This window comes from Osmerus eperlanus, chromosome 14, assembly GCF_963692335.1.
Source record: "Osmerus eperlanus chromosome 14, fOsmEpe2.1, whole genome shotgun sequence".
Classification (NCBI taxonomy): Eukaryota; Metazoa; Chordata; class Actinopteri; order Osmeriformes; family Osmeridae; genus Osmerus; species Osmerus eperlanus.
The window spans coordinates 14,979,561-14,985,560 of NC_085031.1; the positions used below are offsets into that span (position 1 = coordinate 14,979,561).

At 48.0% G+C, this 6,000-nt stretch overlaps 1 protein-coding gene across 1 annotated transcript in view; it reads left to right on the plus strand.

The window, feature by feature from the left end:
- The window catches only part of LOC134033934 (histidine-rich glycoprotein-like), an 80,178-nt gene extending 75,903 nt beyond the window's left edge, over positions 1-4,275 (plus strand). Inside the window, exon 4 of the mRNA XM_062478220.1 lies at positions 4,266-4,275. The gene's annotated coding sequence lies outside the window, so the exon portion shown is untranslated. The remainder of the gene's footprint in view (positions 1-4,265) is intronic.
- Positions 4,276-6,000: the final 1,725 nt, after the last annotated feature.

The window sequence follows — 6,000 nt, forward strand, 5'->3', positions numbered from 1 at the left end:
TGGTTTGTGAATGAAGGGAATTGAGATTGTGGGGGTCATTTTCATTTCAAGTTTTGTTCCAGATGACACAGTCCTCCTCAGTTGACAGTCTTTGGCTCAGGACTGGTTTGATGCACCGTATTGAACAAAAACCAAACACAACATCTTAAGTCCAGACACATTACATGTATAGAAACGATTTCTAACTATGACCACTGCTTTTGGCGGTTTGCTCTATCCCTGCCCCCTGTGTCTCTCTGTCCTCCCTCTCTCTCTGCTTCTCTCTCCTTCCCCCCTGTGTCTCTCTGTCCTCCCTCTCTCTCTGCTTCTCTCTCCTTCCCCCCTGTGTCTCTCTGTCCTCCCTCTCTCTCTGCTTCTCTCTCCTTCCCCCCTGTGTCTCTCTGTCCTCCCTCTCTCTCTGCTTCTCTCTCCTTCCCCCCTGTGTCTCTCTGTCCTCCCTCTCTCTTTGCTTCTCTCTCCTTCCCCCCTGTGTCTCTCTGTCCTCCCTCTCTCTCTGCTTCTCTCTCCTTCCCCCTGTGTCTCTCTCTGTCCTCCCTCTCTCTCTGCTTCTCTCTCCTTCCCCCTGTGTCTCTCTGTCCTCCCTCTCTCTCTGCTTCTCTCTCCTTCCCTCCTGTCTCTCTCTGTCCTCCCTCTCTCTCTGCTGCTCTCTCCTTCCCCTGTGTCTCTCTGTGTTCTGCCTCTCTCTCCTTCCCCTGTGTCTCTCTGTGTTCTGCCTCTCTCTCCTTCCCCTGTGTATCTCTGTGTTCTGCTGCTCTCTCCTTCCCCTGTCTCTCTGTGTTCTGCCTCTCTCTCCTTCCCCTGTGTCTCTCTGTCCTCCCTCTCTCTCTGCTGCTCTCTCCTTCCCCTGTCTCTCTGTGGTGGGGACAGTTCAATGGTCTCTTGACATTGGCAGGGACGTGTCCCCACTGTCCGCCCCCAGACCCCCCGTCTGTGCTACGTGCTACGCGCTATATCGCATGCTACGCGCCGAGCGCGGCTAGCACTCTTCAAAAGTCTCAAACTTAAACCCGTCATCCAATTGAAAGGTCTCATAGTGCACACACAGATGAATGATCATAACATCAGGTTCACTCTGTTGAGTGACAAGTATATGACAAACAATATCGTTTGTTACGACAGTGCAGGGTATAGCGTGTGCAGGCTGGGGGAGACGTTTGACAGGCAAATGAGTGACAAAGCCAAACGTTTACAGCAGGATTACCGTCCGGAGGCAGGCTCCTGTTCTCTGGGATGGGGCTTATCGTTACCACTGCAGTGAAGGCACATTAGTCACTCCCTCTGTCAAGCTCAAGGTCTGCATGCAAGACAAAGTCATCAGTTTGACCATGCAGGGACCCATGACGTGCTTGAGACGCTTTGAATGACAGAGGAGGAAAGCAGGGTAACTCCAGAGCTGTCTGCATACAACACAGATATGTTTGTTTTCAAATGTGGATATGGGGCAGCTTTTTTTCATAACTGAAGATGTGGCCATTAAATATGATTTTCTTGATAACATTTTGGGGGGGGGCACATTTTCTGCTTTCAAAAAGTATGTGGGACATAATGAAACCTGTACTCTGATCTGGTTTATCTAGTATAGACACAGTATAGCTCAGTGGGTAGTGTGTTTGACTGCAGATCACAAGGTCGCAGGTTGCAAAGCTCTGATTCGTACCTCACTTTGGCTAAAACTGCTCACTAAAGAAATGTCGATTGTTCAGATTCACAGAGCTGGCCTGCATCCTGCGGGGAATGAGAAGTGGTTTCACAACCTAAGCAGTCACACTAAAACAGCGTGCCTGTTAAATCAGAGTGTCAGTGAATACGGCCAAATGTGATACATGTCCACACTGCCGGCGACTAAGCATTCTGGGAGATCAGAGACGGCACAGAAGATCCAAGTCAGCAGATTCACCACGGCACCATGCCAGTCTCTTCCCCCGTCAGCTTGCAGAACACAAAAAGTTATTTTAAAACGATTTGTTACATGTATAATGTTCGAGATATTAATAAGCACTGGAGTAAGCGAGTGGTGAGCATCTGAGAGCGAGGCAGGAGGGGCTGCAGGGACACGTGAGCGTCTTCCAGGCCCCCACGTGCAGCGCCCACAGGGGCCGGCCTCTCTCAGCAGATGTCCTGGGACGCAGAGGGGCAGAAGACCGCGGCCGGATGTTAGCACACAGGCCCAATTAGAGACACACGCTTTCAGGAACCCGAGCATGTGAAGCTGGGAGAGAAGCAGCGTATGACCCCTCTCGCTCCCTCCCTCTCTCTCTCTCCGCTCCACACACACACACACACACACACACACACCGTACATCTCTTGGGGGTTTGTGTACTCAGACATCTGTGTCTCAGTCGTTTCTGCTCCGGGGAGACGCAGCGTATCTGACTCCTAATCCACCCTGCTCCTCATCCGCCCCCCTCATCCCCTCAGCTCTCCTCTCCTCCCCTCCCTCGCCCCCTGTCATCCCCCATTCTGATTCCTCATCCACCTCTCGTTTTATCACCCTGTCACCTTCTCTGTCTCCTCTGCATACCTGACTGTTTCCCTGTTGATGAATGTCACCTGATGTGAGCTACCAAGGCCTATGTGTGCCCCTTGTTCAACTGCAGACAGGAACGGTTAGATGAAAAGATTTGAACCGAACATAAAAGATCTGTAAGCATGATAAAATATCTGTCTCCTTTCTCTCTCTCCCTCTCTGTCCCTCTCACCCTTCGTGCACTCACTCTTTTTTCGTTCAATCCATCTCTCAGGTATGTGTGCTGTATTTCACGTTCATCCTCCTCTTTCTCTCTCTTCCTCCCCCTCCACTCCCTTTATCTCTCTACCTCCATCTCTCTCTCTCTCTCTCTCTCTCTCTCTCTCTCTCTCTCTCTCTCTCTCTCTCTCTCTCTCTCTCTCTCTCTCTCTCTCTACCCTCCTCTCCCATCCCTCTCTCCCTCTTCCTCCCATCCTCTCTCTCTCCCTCCCTCTCTCTCTCTCTCTCTCTCTCTCTCTCTCTCTCTCTCTCTCTCTCCCTCCCTCCCTCCCTCCCTTCCTTCCTTCCTTCCTTCCTTCCTCCCTCCCTCCCTCCCTCCCTCCCTCCCTCCCTCCCTCCCTCTTCCCCCCTCCCTCTCTTTCCCCCTCCCTCTCTCTTCCTCTGTGTAGCAGTAGGGGATCGGGTAGCCTCAGGGAGCCTTATGGCCCATTTACAGTCCACACAGAGAACACACAGAGCACCTCAAACAACAAGAGACTTTCTGCTCAGTAAACAAACCAACGAAAATCTATTTCGGTGGATTCAGATCTGAAAACGAATGTTTGGATGTTGCAACATTAACGAGAACTTACTGTAACCAGCCTATGTTTTAAAACTCTAAGTTAAAGACAGTATGACATTTGTAAACTTCACAGACGTAAATTGAGAGAAAGTGACATGCTGACATATCTCACAGCTGGTTAGAAAGCTGCAAGGTCCTGTAATAGTGACTGTGACCTGGGACAACTCTTTCAAATTACACTCTGCTTCTCACCTCTTCCTGGCCTCTCTCATAGATTTGATATTGTTTCCCTCCTTCTTCCTGTCTCTCGAATTGTCCCATGAGGTGAAACTGTGCCTGAAAATGTAACATATGTATTTCAAAATGTTCAATCCCTGACATTCTTTCTCAGGGTCGCCCATCTTCCTTTGTCCTCTCAGAGGTCAGTGTTTTGTTTCACATGGTTACAGACATGACCCATGGCTGTTCATACGGAGATGCGCAAATCTTCAAAACGCTGCTGGAACTTTTAGATGCATTTGCATGTCGCTTCGGATAAAAGCGCCCGCTAAATGAAGAAAATGTTAAATGCAAGGAGAGCGTTGTGGTCATGGGCGGCTCCAGGCCAGACCTGATGCTTCAGAATCAAGTGTGTGCTGTCCGATAATAATAATGTACCTAGTTCAGAGGGGTTCAAACCTGCAACCCATTGATCTGCACTCGCTCTGACCCCTGGTCTAACTGCCTGTGTTGTGCGTATGGCTGTCTTCCATCCCTTATTCATCTTTCACCTCAATTACCATGGTCCCCTGGCTCCGTTTTGTACCTCTGAAACATTGATCACACAGCTGAATAATGAAGCACGCAGCAGCTTGGATCCTGCAAAGTGAAGACAGACAGACACTGGCAAAAACCCACCAGGAGCACATCTGATGTCTCAGGTACAGAGAAATATGCTCTGGGACCAAATGAAACCTGAAGTCATGTGAGTTTACATGTGATCACAGACTGGCTTGTCACTGTTTCAGACACTTCAGTCACACTTTTCAAGAGTGTTTAGTCAGGAATCATTTGCTTGATCTGATCACCATGTTGGACACCCTGCATTTCCTTCGCTCCTATTCTGAGGCGTCACATGCAGGTGGTAAATAACCTTTTAGAAATAATCTCTGAGGTAATAGTCTATGTTAAAATAAAAAAACGTGTTCTTATGCATGTTCTTTGCAGAAAGTAAGCCAACTGAAGCAGTGGCGGTCCTAGGTTTACACCCCCCCCCTGGGGCACCAACCTGGGGGGCTGCACCCCCCACACACACACACAAGGAAGATGTTTTCATGAATCTATAAATCTAGTTTGTATGTTTCTCAGTTTAGGGAGAAGACTGAACCCCGGTCCTAAATGTTCAGTCCAAACGCTCCTCAGCCCTGCTCGTCGTCATGCTCGTCGTCATGCTCGTCGTCATGCTCGTCGTCATGCTCGTCGTCATGCTCGTCGTCATGCTCGTCGTCATGCTCGTCGTCATGCTCGTCGTCATGCTCGCCTGTGTGTTCCTCACTGTGCAGGGATGACTCAGGGAGATGAAGATTCTTTTGGAACTTTTCACGCCTGGATGGAGGAAAAACAACATTAGTTTTTCACGCATTCGTCTGTTTTTGTCTGTCGATGTGCCTTCCAGTGTGTGTTTTACCGCCTGTTTGCATCTAATTAAAAGTATGATGAAAAAATAATAAGAAAAAAAAACAGGAAAACAGTTTTGATGATTAACATTATTTGATTACACTTTTATAAAAAGATGCGCAAGAGAACTGAGGAGAATTTAGATGATACATTCAATGACAAAAAGCAAGATTGTCTTATAATCATGTAAATTAATAAATACATGCAACCAAAGTAAGTAGTATCCTAAACCGTTAAATCGAACTGTAATACAATAAACACAGAGTTACTGAATACTGAGGAGTCAACAAAAACTGAAAGAAATCTAAGCAACGGACAGCAGAAAGGGCGGGGTGTCTAGGTCATGTATATGGGGGGGGCAGAAGGGTGTAATGACGTAGGGAGGGCGGAATTATACCCTTTGGTAACACTATTTATAGATTCACGAAGACCTTTGTCTCCCTGCAAACTACGCACTAGCCTTCTCCACTATCTCCAACCTCTCTCTTTTCCAATTAAGTGATGTCCTGATTACAACAGTAGTTATCAACCAACACAATTAGAGTCGCTGATTCAGAAATTAGATTAGCATGCCTGGCATTTAGATGAAATGAGTTTCCATGAACATCGAAACCTAATATTTAAAGTACAGTTCTTTCCTCAGCAAACACACATTCCACTCCCATGGCTCGAGATGTACACACACAGTTAGACAGCCATGTTATTTTATTCAACCGAATCTCAGTGTCACTTGTTTATCTAGCTCAGTTTTATACCTGGAGCGCTGGAGCAAGATGCCATATGTAAAGGTTAAAATTATACAAATTATTATGTGTTTATTTGGCAGAGACTTTTATCTAAAGCAGTGTCCTACATCTTCTCTCCACCTTCTTCTTCACCTCCTCCTCTTTCTCCTCCTCCACTTCCTCCTTCCCATCTTCTCTCCATCCTCCTTCTCGACTCTCCTCCTCTACTCTGCGCCTCCTCCCTTTGCCCCTTCTCGACTCTCCTCCTCTACTCTGCGCCTCCTCCCTTTGCCCCTTCTCGACTCTCCTCCTCTACTCTGCGCCTCCTCCCTTTGCCCCTTCTCGACTCTCCTCCTCTACTCTGCGCCTC